The sequence below is a fragment of the Pinus tabuliformis genome, chromosome 1_2 (assembly GCF_031772625.1).
Source record: "Pinus tabuliformis cultivar Carrire ecotype Pingquan chromosome 1_2, CPIR1, whole genome shotgun sequence".
In the NCBI taxonomy this organism is placed as follows: domain Eukaryota; kingdom Viridiplantae; phylum Streptophyta; class Pinopsida; order Pinales; family Pinaceae; genus Pinus; species Pinus tabuliformis.
Genome location: NC_142298.1, coordinates 1,320,418,059 through 1,320,433,688, shown reverse-complemented (window position 1 = coordinate 1,320,433,688; position 15,630 = coordinate 1,320,418,059).

Below are 15,630 nucleotides of genomic sequence, written 5' to 3'. Positions count from 1 at the left end.
ATGCCCCCAAACAGTACGGATCAACATATACAAATTTTCCGATGGAATTTCCAATATCAATTAAAGCATGTTTGGTCCATAATTCAATTGGTAGTCCGGGCAATTTCATCCAGACCAGTTTTTCTGTTGGTGTATTATGAAGAGGGTTATTTTTGGCTCGAGGGGGCCTGACCCAGGTTCAGAGTTAATTAGCCAAACATATCCCTATGCTACTGGCCCTTTCGGCATTAGCTTGCGGAGCGCGGACTGAAGAAGCAATATGGGGGTATGCTGCAACCAAGTTTCTGCACCCTTGAGATGTATGAGGGGTCGATTTAGTCCAACTATGACTACCTTCACGCAGGTTACTTCGCGCACCGTTTTGACCTGTGGTACCTTTGTGGTCTACTATAATTGCCCTTCGCGCAGCCCTAACCAGGGGGTTGAGGTGATTTCGCGCTGCTATGGTAGTGATCCGAGCTATTTCCCTAAGTTACACCGCGTATCTTAATTATCCTCTTATAGATGTTAGTCAACTTCACGTAGCCAGATACTTCAACTCCCATTCACTTAATCTACACAGTTATATATGTTCGCACACCATATAGACAACAAAAATGCAATTTATAACCAATATATTCGATACAGAAAACAGGAAATAAATACAAAAAATTGAGGTAAAACTTCTCTTTATTAATGCTTCAATAGTTACAGACTCGACTCACCCTGCACACTCAGTTGCAGGGGTCCGTGCACTCAACTGCGGACTACTAGGCCTCTACGCACTCAGCTGCAAAGCCTTCTCCTACTCTACGACCCAAAGACTCAACCTTACCCTTAGATCTTCTGCTATGCTTCTATTCCATGGTCATTCTAATTCTATTCCTTTATAACTTAGAGCCTCGCTCTATTTATACAATCCCATGGTCCATGGACCATGGGTAGATCTCTATAGCTGACATTACATTACAAAAGTGAGGGTGGAAAACCCTATGACTCATTTACAAGCTACGCACTCTGCGCCCACAAAATGCAAAGTCTTTACATCAAAGATATAATTTATGACCAAAATCTTGGCTCTAAGCCCCAAAACTTTCCTTGGGGGATCCCGTGCCCAACAGGGCCCCAACACAAATATCGTGACTTGTCCTCAAGTCACTCTATCGGTGCAGAGATCTTTGCACGCAGACCTCCCAACTCTACCTAGACTGTTACAAGGTCGGTAATGCACTGAGCAGCTGCCTGCTGCACTTCCTGGATGCATTGTTCAGAAACCGTTGTATTTGAACTACTTCCCTCAATATGTTCCTGCGTTCCCTACATCTACGCGAGCTTTGCTTCAATCGAGGCAGTAATGACAAATGCCTCATCAATCCACGATTGTATGTGCACCTTCAAAACGACTTCCTTATGTCACGCAATGTCTACCTGTTCCTTGAGTGCTTTTTCCTGCTGCATCTGCACGAGCCTCTCTGTAAGGGTCACTGTCTGCGCAGTCCCTTTGACTTCGTCTTACTTTTGCTGCAGCTCACGTGCCTCTATTTCTAAGCACTGTATGTTCTTGTCATCCTGTAGAGTAGTGAGAACCTCTAATGACTCCTCAAATTACCAGGTGCTGTCTTTCACTGCATTGTTGATCTCCACTATTCCTGCTGTAATGGAGCTGGCGCGCTGTTCCTTCACCTTTGGCGAAGTTGAAGGTTGCACCTTCAATTGGAGTTCGGCAATCTAAAGGTTCAACTCCAGCTGAACCTTGGCCATCTCTTCCATTGCCTTGCGTACCCTTGATGTGAGTTTCCGGATGCACGTCTCCACTGGGTATTCTACTAGGATAGCCAACTCCAAGACTGTCTAGCAGGCGTCCTAGACCATCTGCATAATCTGTTGGTTCTGCACCACTACCTCATCAAGCTGTAAGCTCAACTATTCCATATTGATTTGCTACTCGCTTATGACCTGGAGCACGTAACCCTCCCTGGCTCACAACTCTGCAGAACATAGAGTGTCTCCCGAGGGAGCGCAACCATGTTTATTCCAACTCCCTTCAGTGCACTGACCATAGGCTTGTCAGCCTCATTTTCTGTAACCAGTGCTCCCTCTGGTAGCACTATAGTGTTGGTCATGCGGGCGTGCAACATTTCCTCAGTCGCGGCCATGCCTACTGCGAGGCTGGTTGACAAAGTACCAGCCTGAGGAGTGTGCACCTGCAACTCCTGTATCTATGCCTGGAGGGCCCCCAACACTATCTGATTTTCCTTCATGAACTGTTGGAGGGCCTCCGCGGTGACGTCGCGCACCATCTCCCCAATTTCATGGAGATCCCCCTCAGTGAGGGTGATCCAATCGTAAGAAGTCTTTGAGGCCTTTGACTTCTTCTGTGGCCCCACTTGCTCTCTCGGGCACTGTCATTTGAGTTGTGTGAACGCTGTTTGCGGGTCTATGCCACCTTCCTCTGGATCTATCTCCTATGCGGGCGAAGGTGACTTTTCTCCCTTGAAAGTCCTTCTTAGCTGCCTTCTGCTACTCTTATGTTGCCTTTGCAGCATCGCACCTCTTGCACCTTGGTTATTATCGCTTTGTTCCTTCTCTTCTCTGCCAACTGCACCATCCGTAGTTTTGCCTCCTCCTTTTTCCTTTGTGCAGCAGACTTCTCCACTTCCATCGCGGAGCTAGCTGGAGCGTGCCACTCCACCAGCCACGACTCAAGGACAACGAATATGACATCATCTGTCACCAGATAAGGTAGCTCCTTCCATGCCTTCACGAGTTCCTTCCTCGCCTCGATGTACACGTGATGAAAGTCCGCCTTGAACTCCGGGAAGCTCTGCATACTATTATATACAGTGGGCGATAATTGCGGCTTGTGGTTAATCGCCATTCTGATGTTCATCTCCATGAACACCCAGAATATTTTGTTGTCTCTGATCCACTACGCATATTTAGTTTCCCACAGTGAAGCGTACTTCACTGCCTCTAGAAGATCCCGTGCAATCGTTGGGAACTGGTTGTCCTCAGGTAATTCCCAAGCCATCAACACTATGGATAGCAGAAGGCATGCATAGTGGAAAGTCTTCCCCTGCTCCTGCGCCTCACGACAGTTTTCTAGGAATTCTCTGCACAAGTAATCCGCCCAGTTATACTAGACCCATTCTGCACATTGTGCGGCAGGTGCAACCATTGGTGCGGGCTCCTCATCCACGCGGCACTTCTGCATAACTTTCTCGGCCAATATATGCGTTGCAACTTTGACCACATCATTATTGATACTGGAGATCGCGTACCCTCTCTTTTTCTTCTCCAGCTTGAACTTCTTCTTCATGGCCTCCACGATGGCCAAATCATCACTTTTACCCTCGGATATGTTTGCTGGATCCTCCCCTTTGCAAGGGAGCCGGGTAATTCTGTGAATCAGATGATCCGTGATGGGGATGGGCTCCTCCAACCACAAACACCCATCATGCACCAGGCAGAGCAGCTGCCTAATGACAAAAATAGTCACTGGGGCACAATGGTAATGTGACACCCAGAGTAGGTTTAACAATCCTGCTTTCTCTACTCCTCGCAACCACTTGTGCAGTTCCAACTCTATGACTCCCGCTGGTGTGTTTTTCTTCTGGTGCATTAGCTGCGCAGTTGCCAGATGTGGGAATTTCTCATGGTTTGCGAGATCCCAGTCTTCAAATTTTAGAACCGGTACCCATCCCAAGTGCACTCTGTAAAAAATGATGTCATCGGGGAGCAGTGGAGTCTGCAGAGAGCTCTTGCTCTCATCTAGGTCCTTGGGCACCCTTGCTTTCCCCTTCTGCAGAGGAACATACGCGGGCAGCCTGGTCAGAGGGTCCACACCCTGGGTTTCTTCCTCCATTTCTTCGTCCTCCTCCTCTACTAGGATTTCTTCAAAGTCTTCTTCCTCCTCATTGGCTTCCAAATTGATCGCCTTCCCCTTTTCTTCCATGGTGAGCCTCGTCCTTAACGGATTCCTAGGGGACACGCACACCAGTACCATAGGCTGCTTATCTTTCTTGGGTCTCGGTGTGCAACGATTTAGGGATTTCTGTGACTATCCCAATGCTTTCTGGGGCTTCTCCTACTGTTATGGCCTGTGCGGCCTCCTCAACGGTCATCTCTCCAATATCCATGGCTTCCTCTAGTGCGGCCATACTGCTATTCCACAATTCTCTCAATGGCTTAGGTAAGTGCTCAAACAATGCCTTCGACTTCAAAATATCAAATAAATCGAGGCTCATGAATCTATGGGCGCGCAATAGCTCAATTCTCAAATTGCCAAGTGTTGTTTGCTGGGCAACCCTTTGCACTCCATAGCGCCTTTTGAATTTTAATTCAATCGTTCCCCCCACTTTCGGTCCATTAATGCTCCTTTGGCGGTATATTTTCCCAAATCTAGCCCATAAAGTTCGCCTTAAATGCTTGTTGCCCACTCCATTTGGACTCAAACCAGGCATCATATTGTGAATAGTGACTGTAACGGTCACTTTCCAATCAACCCACATGGAAGCGCAACTAACCTCGCGCTTTCGCGGACCTTGTGATACTTCGCTACTGCGCAAAGTCCTGTCACTGTGTAGCTCCCAGGCAAAGTAGTTTTTAGTCCCACACATCCTTTCAGCTGCCCGGAGCACTAAGATTGTACTTCCTATGGCTAGTCAGATGGCCAGACCGCCTGTGTATAGCTTCAAATGGCTGCCATTTACTTTTCCTGGGAAGAGTTTGCCATTTAATTTTACCAACTGCATTGTGCCACCATCTGTGATCTCCTTAATAACATACGGTCCCAACCAATGCATCACACTGGTAAACTCTCGACGGTAGTCCCCAAGTCTATTAATGGAATCGAGCTCATCCTGCTCTATCACCATGGTCTTTCTACCAAGAAAGTCCTTCTTTATTCCTTCCTCAAGCTTCTTGACTTCTACTTCCGCCATGGTGCTTTTCTCCCTCAACCGAACTCTTTCATCCATGAGTTCTTGGAGCCTAAGATCACCCTGCTAGATCTCTTCATCGAGTCCCAACCATTCTTCTTTGAGCTCTTCCAACTGCGCGAGCCTCTCCTCCAGGGCTCCGCGGCCCGTCATACCTATGAGCACTGCTATGCGCAAACTAGGCACGATATATTCCATCGAAATTACGGCTTCCATTCCATAGATAAGCCTAAAAGGTGTTTGTCCCGTCAGTTTCTCGCATATCGTCTTATAATCCCTTAATACCGCAGTTATACGTAGGTCCCAATTACTTTGTTGCACGTTACATACCTTGTTCAACACCTTGCATACCTTATTGAACGCTTCCATGTGGATAACCTTCTGCTCGATTTTTCTTCCTACATATTGTTTTTCCAGCCTAAAGAGCCATTTGCACATTTGTCCTCCCAACACATACTTATTGACCATCCCTTTCAACGCGAAGTTCATGTGCATTCGTGTAGGTTGTTTTCCTTATGCCTGCATCCACCGGGCAAGACTTGCATGTGGATCATTTCGTCCATTGTATTTGGCTGTCAATCACACCCTAGGCTTCCCAAATCGTGTGCACATCAACCTTCTACATTCGCGCCAGTTGTCAACGCTCACTTTGTACGCACCCCACCACCTCGCGAGCGTAGCACGCAGAACCCAATCCGAGGCTTGGAAGTGTTGCATTTCCAGCACCTCCCTTTCGAATTTATTCAAGAAGGTATCTACCTCACTTAGGCCATCATAAGTAGGCAGGTCTCTTACTTCTGTCGATACACAGTGCAGCGACCTTGTCATCATATTACAATTCAGTGTAGTCACCTCATGTAACCAATTCTACCATCGCTCCGTTTCCTCATCTGAATCTGAAGTACAGGAGCTCTCGCGCTCCCATGCAAGTCGTCCATTCACATTGGGATTCACCCGTCCTGGTTTTGTGTTGTTATCTTATAGATGCAGTCCAAATCATCATCGCTTTCATAGTCATGCACCGGCTCTGTATAGTGTGATCCTTCATCAGGATCTAGAGGTATAACTACGCGTAGAAACTTCTTTTCAAAAGTCATCTTGCTCTTCTTCAGATTAATCACCTCGTTCATGTCAATGGCCCAATCAATTTCTAAGAGCGCGGGATAGGGATTGTTATCAACAATCTCTATCACTTCAAAGTCTGCTAGCGTGCTCGCTCCCTCAATATCCACAGTGATTCCCTGCAGTCACCCCATGGGTATTATCTTATGTTGGTTCGCCATTCACAGCTGAATAGGAGACCATTGTAGCATAGGTCTCCCCATTCGCTCTGTTATAGACATTTTTGTGCCTTACAGCATGGAGCATGAAATGTCAATAATCTAAGGGATCCAAAGTCCCTAAACATGTTGTTCCTACCCCTAGAGGAACAAGGTCAGCAAACCACAGCACTGAAAATCAGTTCTCCACCTGAAAACACTTAAAAACAAGCTATTTCTGGATCATGTCAACTGCTCCACTGAGCATCTGCACTGAATGTCAACTGCTCCACTCGGTACCTGCGCTGAATGTCAACTCCAATGAAGGCTACCTGCGCTGGGCGATATTGGCCAAGTGGCACAGTCATTCCTCAAGGTGTCAATGCCCAGGAAGCTTCCAAAATGACACTTGGATCAGGAAATTCGCCTAGTGATGAGTAAGAGGGTCTAGATCTCCAAGTGGAAGCAAGAACCTCCAAGTGGACTCAAGAACTGAAGAATAACTGAAGTGGGAGAGGACACTAGTCAGCTTCATGCCAGCCTCAAGCTGACTCATCCTTTCTCCAAAACTCCTATATATAGAGCTCTCTCATGAGGTCTAAGGAGGCTGGAATCTTGTGTATGTAAGGAAGTGCTGTTGGTTTGAGTATAGAACTATTGGGTGATTTGCTTGAAGGAGGTGAAGAGGAGATTTCTTTCTGCTGGGAGGTGATGCTGGATTGGGCCTTTTATGGTTGTATTACTTCCTGAACTTTACTTCTTCCATTAATAAAGCATTTGAGGTTCTTCTATATGCATGTGTCTCAATGGCGTATTGATGCTTGTATATTTGATTTATTCTAATCCTTGAATCAATTATGAATGTATGCTTCTTGTAGTTTCCCTCTCTTGTGATTTTGCAGGATCTTGGTGTAGCTGGGCCAGTGAAAGAGCAAGGAGCTGGGAGCAAGAAGCAAAGAGAGAAGATTGGATCAATCATTAGGGGAAGACAACGGTTAGTGGATCTCTTTCTCCTCTCTCTTACATCTCATAAAGAAGTAATTTCGAATAGCTTTGCTTTGATTGTTGCTGAGGTACTATCACCCTTAGAGTGGGATAGGGTCATTCCGTATTGGATACTTTTCCCAACAACAAATTGGCGACTCCACTGGGGATCGTATCTTGTTGGTTGTTTGTGTTTTTGCTATTCATTTCATAAACACAGGGAGTACCGAATCGAACTGCATTTGGATCTTTCAAATGCAAAGTAGAGGGCAGCTACTCTAGGTCAGTTTCTAGGCATGTTTATGATTTGAAGAGCTTATTCACAAGGACTCTTAATAGCTCTTAGTGATAGCTTTTCATCCTCCTTTTCATCCCTTAGTGTGTACTTGACTGATAGCTTCTGATTTGGCCAAAAACTGTGAATTTTTTAGCAATCTGTGACCCGAAAACTGAGAAAAACGAAAGTTTGAATCTTCAGTGCAGGCACTGTGAAGGCAGTCTGCATTTCAGCGCAGTTCCCGAAGGGGCTACCTACGCTGAAGGTCAAATTGCCAGTGTACTACCTGCGCTGGACCAGTTTTGCCTAGTGCTACTGGGGTTCCCTCCTGTTTATTGCCCTGTTTTCACTCTTGTTTTTGCAGCCTGTTACCAGTCAATGTACCTATCTGAAACCAACTTTCCTTGCCACTATTCCGCCTCGGTTGTATAAGGAAACTATGTTTGTTCTTTGTGTATTTCTTGTATCATTTACAGTTTCCCATAACGAAAGTGAACTAGTCTTGCTGTGGCCTCTTAGATCTAGACCTGTGATAAAGTGTCGTTTTGATCTTAAGAGTTAGTTTGTTTGCTGTTCATAGCTGATTGAGCTTTTGCTTTCGTCATATGGTTTGAATTTATATATTTCTAGTGTCGAAACAAGTAAATCTTAAGGTGTCTTTTGATTTTGGACAAGCTTGTTTGCTTTCACTTGAAATTGAATTCAAAGTTATACAACAACTTTCTTTTTGTATCACGCCAACATTAAGAAAGAGAAAAGAAATACTTGCATTGTGCATGTGCATTTTGACAACTTGCATGTTGATTTAGGGAAAAAGTGCATTAGTGTGTGCTCTATGATCTGTGTGAAAAGATGATGTCTTTCTTTTCCCTCAGTAGTTAAGATTTTCAAAGTTGAAAGATCAAAAAGCTTGCTTATCATCTTAGACTGCATTTAGGAGTGTTACTATACATCTCGTGGTGATCCATAAAGGCAAACTGCTAAACAAGATCAACCTTAAAATAAATTGAATTTACATAACAACGCATTGAAACATAACGCAAACACATAGAGGTCTAAGCTAGAGACGTGTTCCGGCATCGTTAAACGTGATATCTTAGCATTGAGTGGTTGGGTGATTCCTCCACGGTGAAGCGATAAGTATCAATACGGACTTGTGCTCCCACGTACAGTCGCGTATATATTGGGAGACCCCTATAGGAACAAAGCCTTTATCCATAGGAAACCGTGTCGGCCGCCCTACTGATCGCAATGCAGTGAACACAGCATTCACGAAGATCGACCACTCGTACCGTAAAACGTATTCTGTGGTTTTGCAAAAGGTTTGGTACACCCTCTGCCTAGATCTCCAGAGCAGTTTCTTTTGGCCTTTTTCAAACTCTATAACTGAAAAAGTCCAACCGAGCATTTGTCACTTCGGGCTCATTAATACATCGAAGGAGACTAGAGTCATCTTTAGCTTTTTCTCGACTCTTAAAAAGTGAAAAAGCAAGTTGTGTCTAAAGCGTCGTTATAAAATTTATTTTAAACAGAACATAATCACCTCCTATTCCCGCGTTGATCTGTAGGTTGAGAACATGGAACGCCCCAACCAAGGAATTCCACATGATGGAAATCCTAGTCCTTTCTCCTCTTGGGGAGAAGTTGGTGCGCCCCACATGGCCACATTGTCGCTTCCAGGACTGACAATTGGCCTGCCTATTTGGCTATTCTCAACCAATGTAGTTCAGAACACCATGGTTCCTGAACAGTCGAGTCAACAGTTAGATCAGTCTAGAGCTACCCACCAGCCTTCTACTTCCTATAACTCTTCATCCAATCCTTCATCTTCGCAAGGTAGAGCCGGCAAAAGCCAAGCTCCCATGGAGAAGAAGGAGAAGATGAAGAGAGAAAGGAAGAAGAAGGAGCCTAAGGCGACTGGGGGCAAGCAAAAGACATCTAAAAAAAATCCACACACAGCACAGACCGGGCCTTAATCGCCATGTGTCATATGTAGAGGAGACCACTTCCATAGAGATTGTCCCTGTATTCCCCGGATACTAAGGGACTGGTCCCCTCGGTTGCACAATTCGGGAGCATCAACCTCTGATAGCCATGTTGAATGCTTACCGTCAACCAGCGAAAGTGAAGGTTCAAGACAAAGAGGGGGAGAAAGATCCCCCTGTAGACTGTGTGAAGGCGATCACGCCATCCACCGTTGTCCCTTCTTAGACGAAGTGAAGAGAGTTTTGGAAGATCGCCCGGTTTCACTGTTGAGACTTCCTCCTGGATACAAAAAACTCGTGCCAAGTCCTTCGTTGGTTGAAAATACAGCTGGCCCGCTCAAGTGGTTAGCTGAAGCGTCAGTCATTGAAAATGAACCTACTGAATCCAGACCAGATGAAAGTCTAAAGGTCGATACGGCAGTTGACCCGGTTCTTCCTTCAGAGGTTTCATCGTCAAATGACACCGTCACTGAAGATTCATCTTCAAATGACACCCTCACTGAAGAGAATAAGGATGACACCATCCAGATTCTTTTCATCAACACAGATTCTGATGAGCATCAGGGCAATGCGCCCATTCCTTTATCGCAGGAAGGAACATCGTCAGGATCATATCCGGCCGTGTATTCGGTCCCACCGCCAAGCAACCTGGTTGTGTCCTTTGATTGGAACCAACTAGGCAGACCCCGGTTGCCAGCCAGTATACCATTCAGAATCATAGTCCAAATTTATAGAATGGTAATGGCTGGCACTATCATTGATGAAGGGGCATCTGTGAGTATCCTTTCCTCTATTGCTTGGAAAGCACTGGGTTCCCCGACGCTTTTGCCTGAGATAAGAAATCTCTCGAGTTTTGATAAAGGAACCAGTCGACCATTAGGGATCCTCCCCAATGTACCTGTTACATTGAAAGGGAAGACTGTTCAAATGAACGTGATGGTCGTTCAAGGACCCTTGGATTATAACCTACTCCTTGGACGAGACTATATATATTGCATGGGAGCTATAGTCTCCTCACTCTTTAGAGTAATGTGTTTTCCACACGAAGGAAGAATGGTCAAGCTCGTAGACCAACTTTCATTTCCGGGATCACGCATTGCAAATAGTCACATACCAACCCTCAATGGTCTATTCACTCAAGAAATGTCTCCACCCCCAGTCCTCCTTCCCGATGAGTGCGAGTGATTCAGAAAGATGGGACTGGAACCCAGGGGGCATGCATCCTGGTCTGCTTTGGGCAGAGGAAACCTTGGGTATAAGGTAGAATTTCCGCGAAAGAATATGACTAGTCCTTACCCCGTCCGTGGATGGAAGAGGGGTTGTTCTAGAACATGATTCTTTTGATAAGGTTACTTGTTTGACAAAGGTCATTCACCATTGTCTACTTCGGTAGACAGTGCCGAGGAAATGTTTTCGTTTGATGGTGTTAACAAAACAATCTTTGGGTAACCAGGAAGAGGCAAGCCTCACCCTTTAAAACAAATGTTTTATCGGATAAGTAGGGGCAGCCTTGAAATTGTACTTTATACCTGGGGGCATGCAAACCTTTTGGAGTGCAAGCTAGGAGCGGTTATTTATCTGTTTTTGGGATTAGCCGTTTCCGAACTTGCATAAAGAAAGGAGGAGAGGGAGCATAGCTTATGTGAGGCGCAAGCTCTATAAAAATTGGAGTCTTACAGGAGACATTTCTTATCTTATGACTGGTATATCGAGCAGTTTTACCGCGGAATTTATGCTCGTTAAAAAATAGAAAAGCGAGATCCGAGCAGTTTTATACATAGTTCATGCTCGTTAAAAAATAAACATAAGATCGAGCAGTTTTACCGTGGAATTTATGCTCGTTAAAAAATAGAAAAGCGTGAGCAAAAGTTTCCTCCAGAGTTTAAGCTCATTAAAAAATGAACCTATTCCGGTAAATAACCATTGTGATCGTAAATTTATTAGCCATAAAAAGCCTTGGTCGTGTTCTGCACCTGCCACCTCCATTCCATTTGGCCAATCGTTCACCTCCATATGATTGTTTACCCATTTTGAGGAACAGCTGCGAAGAGTGATTTCACCTAGCCATCCTTGTGACACTGCCGTGATTGGAAAATTCCAACCTGTACCTGGAATCTGCTGCTATCCCTGTTTATCACTCGTTCCTCAAAAGACGAGTCTTCTTTGAGCTCTTTTCAACTGACTCATAAAATATGAAAAGTTTGCCGAGTTTTGGCCTTCTAGCTCGTTAAAGTGACCGGAAGAGCTATCCCTCCTCTAGATTTTAATCTTTTTGGACCTGAGGGATTATTACACAAAAAGGTCGAGCGCTTGTTTTATTCGGCTCGTTAAAATTATCGAAAACTCATCCCTTCTGTATTGTTTTATACTTTTTCGGACTTAAGGGATTAGATGACGAAAAAGGAATTTTGGAGTTAACTTTCTGTACCTTTTCAGACTCTCTAAAAATGAAAAGGACCGAGTTTTCCTTGACGTTAGACTCCTTAAAATGATTAAATAGCGACAAACTTGTCTTTAGACGAGAACGAGTTTCCCTATCGCTAGGCTCGTTAAAACATAGCGATGGGCTTGCCCGAAGGGCAGGTTATAGAACAAGCATATGTTATCCTCCTCAAGCTTGACAAAAATAAAGAGGTACTGGTCAGAAATGACTGGGGAAAAATTGGGAGAACCTCAAAGCTTTAATGGTAGCAAGTCACTCTTGAACATGACACTTTTCCTCCGTATCACATCGGGTTGGGTTGTTTCATTCACCGGTCTCATCACCATGGTCTTCGCCAAACCATCCACATTTGGGGTAATGCTACCGATCCATCGCATCAGTGTCGTTATATGTTCAAGAGATGTTGTTCAGAAAGAGTCAACCGTGTCCCATCCACTGCCATACATCATCTTTCATCCACCCATGATCGCCACCCTGAATCATATTTCACAGATTGTTTTCACCTCCACTAAAGTCATTAGCTCCGTTCCGTGTCACTGATGTGGGATTCATTAAGGCCCTCCTTTGACGGATCGCTTCTTGTCGACTTCAGCTCATTATCCAAGAAGTTGATCTAGGAACACCCCCCTCAGTACTTTGAAGCTTACATGCCTCAATGGCAAGTTTCTCACTTCCGGCGACAGGTATACATCAATGACCTTCGACCAGAAGATTTTGCGTGGTGTTCGACGCCAAGTCCTATATTCACACCACGTGAATTGTACTGCAGTACCTTGAGGGTCATTATCATTATCGGTGATTCCTCTCGCGCTTGTTAACGGTTTACATCATTGACCGGTAATCAAGCGATGTCTTTCCATGTTCGACTTCAGCGCAATTCTCACATGGATCGACTTGTACTTAGAGTGAAGATCGAACGAGTTTGAAGACCCCGGATATAGTTTCATCCATCCGGGCTGCGATATATATTCAGGAAGCATAAAGACATTTGACATGTACATCATTGCAGCAGATGATCATCCTACTCAAAGGATGATAATTTCAGCAGAGAATTATCAGTCTACCATCAGACGATCGTCTGTTCTATGTACCAAAATGAATTTATAAAGCTGAGCATGGGAATGCCCGCCTCAGCTAGATCATGAAAGCAGAATGAAAAATAATGTATTTTATTACAGGTCACCTCTCAGCGATTGAATGAACTTCGGATCCTCCTGATAAAGCATTTCACCCGATAAACGACCTCATACTTTAGGGGGCAAATGTTATAGACATTTTTGTGCCTTACAGCATGGAGCATGAAATGTCAATAATCTAAGGGATCCAAAGTCCCTAAACATGTTGTTCCTACCCCTAGAGGAACAAGGTCAGCAAACCACAACACTGAAAATCAGTTCTCCACCTGAAAACACTCAAAAACAAGCTATTTCTGGATCATGTCAACTGCTCCACTGAGCATCTGCGCTGAATGTCAACTGCTCCACTCGGTACCTGCGCTGAATGTCAACTCCAATGAAGGCTACCTGCGCTGGGCGAGATTGGCCAAGTGGCACAGTCATTCCTCAAGGTGTCAATGCCCAGGAAGCTTCCAAAATGACACTTGGATCAGGAAATTCGCCTAGTGATGAGTAAGAGGGTCTAGATCTCCAAGTGCAAGCAAGAACCTCCAAGTGGACTCAAGAACTGAAGAATAACTGAAGTGGGAGAGGACACTAGTCAGCTTCATGCCAGCCTCAAGCTGACTCATCCTTTCTCCAAAACTCCTATATATAGAGCTCTCTCATGAGGTCTAAGGAGGCTGGAATCTTGTGTATGTAAGGAAGTGCTGTTGGTTTGAGTATAGAACTATTGGGTGATTTGCTTGAAGGACGTGAAGAGGAGATTTCTTTCTGCTGGGAGGTGATGCTGGATTGGGCCTTTTATGGTTGTATTACTTCCTGAACTTTACTTCTTCCATTAATAAAGCATTTGAGGTTCTTCTATATGCATGTGTCTCAATGGCGTATTGATTCTTGTATATTTGATTTATTCTAATCCTTGAATCAATTATGAATGTATGCTTCTTGTAGTTTCCCTCTCTTGTGATTTTGCAGGATCTTGGTGTAGCTGGGCCAGTGAAAGAGCAAGGAGCTGGGAGCAAGCAACAAAGAGAGAAGATTGGATCAATCATTAGCAGAAGACAACGGTTAGTGGATCTCTTTCTCCTCTCTCTTACATCTCATAAAGAAGTAATTTCGAATAACTTTGCTTTGATTGTTGCTGAGGTACTATCACCCTTAGAGTGGGATAGGGTCATTCCGTATTGGATACTTTTCCCAACAACATGCTCCCATGTCTGCTTCGATAGAACATTCACATCTGATCCTAAATCCAAAATTACTTGGTCCATTTCATATTCTCCAATTTGTGCGGTTAACCTCATTTCTCTTCTCGTCCTTGTCTTATGCTTTCCAATCTTTCTGACCACATGCGGTTCTCCTAGTGCGGTCCCAACGCATCTGTTAATGAGTTCCTGTAACCATTTTATAGCTTTACTGTCGTGTAATAACTTCATGCATGTTTCCAGGAATGTTGTGAGCATAGATGGGTCCATCTCTGGCTCTGGTCTATCTTTTCTTCTTGAAGTGGGGGCCTCAGTGAAGCTCTTCTTGGCTTCCATGAAGGTTTCCCAAGCGCGCTCCATGTCAAACTCTGCTTCTTTTGCCGGGGCTTTGCAAACCCAAGTACTATCTTCCGGTTGTTTGCCTTTATCATTTCCCATCGCGATTCCACTTCGGAGCTCAACGTTCACATTTGGATCTTCCTTGTGCGGCTCAAACCTCATCATTTGCAAGTTTTGAGTCGGCAGAGGCAGCAACACTCCTTTGTCATGTATCCTAGCTATCAACGTAGGACAATCTTCCGTCTCATGATCAAACAAGGTTCAATATAAACAGGACGATCGTGTTGGATTCGTACAATCACGGGCATAATGTCCTGGCCCTCCACAATTTTAGCATATCAACTGAGTGCGACCTCTTCGAGCTCCTCCTTCGCCTCAGTCTTGTCTATGCCCCTGAAATCATGTTCGTGCCACTCCTGTATTCTGGTCTAGGGGCCGCGATTCAGCCTAAACTCTATAGGTGGGAGTTATATCCATCATCAACTCATAGCTTTTATAAGTGCGCTCATCATGTTCCACTGACCTACAAAAGTTATAGAAAAATTGCTGCAAATTTTGTGTATACTTTTGTAACAAATGGCAGTTGTTCATAGCGTGTTTTCCACCTATTTGACAAATCGCACACCACAAAGCAGGTGCCACGCTAGGTCCTACTTGTGCTTCTGGCCTTAACAGCATCATTCCTCCTCCCGTGAGGTAATTTTCAAACACTGGGCAATGGTCCTTGTCATGACCTTGACCTTTGCATTTTACACACCACACTTCTTCATGCACTTCTGGTCGAGTTGTCCTATCCTGTTTCAGACTCTGCATTTCCAGGCATAAATTCTTCAGCTGCGCATGGATCTATTGAACCCCTAAGTTAGGATCCTGCATTGGGGTCTCATGCAGCCTCATCGCAATCTCTAAGGCCTCTTCCTGAGTCGTTAACTTCTGCTGCGATAGCGCACTCCTTAAATGTGGCGTTAGTGATGCTACAAACCATTCGCGATGTTGTCCATCCGTCAAATTCATATTAGCTTCACGAATCGTACACTTCAACCTCTAATCCAACTCCCAAGGAGTTTCACCTGGTAGCATCATGATTTCTTTGAATCCAGT